Below are 2,572 nucleotides of genomic sequence, written 5' to 3'. Positions count from 1 at the left end.
AGTTGGGAGTTTAATTCTTGAATATGATAAGAGCTGAACATTGGTAAAAGGGAGATGACAACAGTGATGTGACAGCTGTCAAAGCTTGTGTTGATTGCCGAGGCCTCTGCCTGCCCTGGGCATCCCCAGGCTCTCAAAGGCTTGTCTGGTGTTTTGCTTCTTCCCCTTTCCTCCCCTGGACTGGCTTCTCTGGGCCTGGCAGGGGCAGAGGCAAGCATTCCACCGCTCACACTGCTGGGTTTAATAATTTAATATGCATGGTGGGTAGGAATTAAAATAAAGCAAAAATGTCACCGTTCTCTTTCAAAGATGAGAACCTGAGTAATGACTCTCAAGAGAAAAGATTGGTATCAAATAAGATTGGTATCAAATTCCGAGGCTGAGCTTAGTGGCTTTATGATTTATGTATAGGAATACATAATTTTTTTTTTGTTTTTTTGTTTTTTTTTTTACAAAGAGCAAGATGAGGTTTTAGTTGTATTTATGCCTTAAGCCATCAGCATACATGTGGTATGCCATGTACAGTTATTTAATACCATGCAGCAAGGGCATGGACTTGGACGGGTGTTTGGCCACGGGACCATTGCAGGAAGTCTCCAAAGAATCCCTTGGGATGGGAGCTGCCTCTATGTTGTGAGGAATACTCTAGACCACTCATTTTATCCCAGGGGCATGATTTCTTTAGCTGTCACCCCTGTCTCTCCCCCTTTTCTATTAAGGCTACAAAAAATGGTCTTTACCTCTAGAAAGTAGAAACATGACATAAGGATCACCAGCCCTTCACAATTCTTTGGCAATACAGATGTAGGTCTCTCTATCTCTGTCTCCAGGGTAGCATGCTGTTTTAGCAGTCAAGCTATTTGTGTATAAAAGATAAGAATTATAAATCGTCTAGTCCAACTTCACTAAGGAATAAGCATGAGTATGAGCACACAATGGGATTTTCTAACGGGCTACTAAGGGTTAGTTGTATTCTGTGTACCTGTCAACAGAGTTGGTTAAGTGAGAGCCATTTGATCCAAAGTCACAGTCATGGGATTGAGGATGCTACTCCCAAACACTGACCTATTGGCACATTGAATGTCTTAAACTGGAGGAATTTGAGGATCAGCAGGTGACCTCCCTCTTCTCCCACAAGCAGGTCATAAGACCCTGTCCTGTGTGAGAGAGGCCCTCCCTATACCCAAAGGAAAGGATCCTTTCTCTGGAGGGTCTCGGAGAAGAATCTAAAGGAGCGGGTGTTGCTGTTTCCTTCAGTTTGTATCCTTCGCTTATATCCTTTTATCCTATCACATTTCCCCACAACTTTCCACTCTTCCTCAAACCTACTCAAGGTTAATTATTTAAAACACTCAAGGTTAATTATTTCTTCAGGTCTTCATTTTCGTATGAAGGCTTCCATGTCATGTAAATACATTTGTTGAATTTCTCCTGCTATTCTTTGTCTGTTTAATTTGTGGGCCCAGCCAGGGACCCTAAGAGGGTTGAGGAAAAGTTTTCCTCCCCTACACGAGCCACTGCGCCATGTTGAATACAGGCTCTTCCAGGGTGATCCTCACTTTCCTATTGGCACATGAAGAAAAGTCCCGAAACTCCATGTGTGCAGAGCAATCTCTGTGTTCTGTTACTTGTACTTCCCATGACATGTATAGCCCCTTCAGTAGAGAGTAAGAGAGACAGGAGGTTCTCAGTCATGTTTAGCCTTATGCCTCATGAAGCTTAAGAAATCTTGTTTGAGATGTTAAGAAGAGATCAGCACAGACACTACATGCCATACTGCAGTTATAAATTTTAGGTTTGTGGTCCCTTCTTGAGTCCCACATTTAGAATCCCACACGATGCCTTTGTACATTCAGGAAGAAGAGATATGCCTTATGGGAAGCACACCATAAGTCTTTGAAAAGAGTCAGGTGCCTAGTAAGCCATTTGGCTTCTGAATAGTTGTTTTTCTCTTTTGTGTAATATAGATGCTAATTCTGCCTTAAAGGTTCCTGCATGGCCTACAAGTTGGAGACCTCCAGATAGGACGAAGCTTCCAGTCCACCACACTTTCTCTTGGCTGGGCCTCATTCACAGTGATCGTACTACACTGGATAATTGCTGGTTGCCACACACAGTGTCCAGATCCACGGCCTCTGTGCGCTATTCCTAATGTGTCCAGTCTAACAGCTACTCTCATTGGTGTTCTGAGGCCCAGCACCATATGGAGTATGTGTTCCAGGTTCTATAAGCTACAGCTTTAATTAGTGTTTTAAGTTATTTTCCTCAGTGTATATAAACTTGAAGTTTTTTCTCTCAGATTCAGAGGTAGGCTTATATGTTATTTAGCCCTGCACCAGCCCCTACTCAAGCCCAACATTACAGATCCCCCTTATACTGTGCACCTTCTTTTTCTTTCACTTATCATTAACATACCACATAATTCATTAGTTTTTATTGCTTCTTTCTCCACTATAATAGATGCTTTACTAGGGCAGGGATCTTCATCTGTTTTGTTCACTGATGTATCTCAAGCAAATAGAAGAGTTTCCAGCACTTAGCAATATTTGTTGAGAAAGATTAGAATATGTTA

Source organism: Myotis lucifugus, unplaced genomic scaffold, assembly GCF_000147115.1.
Source record: "Myotis lucifugus unplaced genomic scaffold, Myoluc2.0 scaffold_75, whole genome shotgun sequence".
Lineage (NCBI taxonomy): Eukaryota > Metazoa > Chordata > Mammalia > Chiroptera > Vespertilionidae > Myotis > Myotis lucifugus.
Note: the sequence above shows the minus strand (reverse complement) of the source record.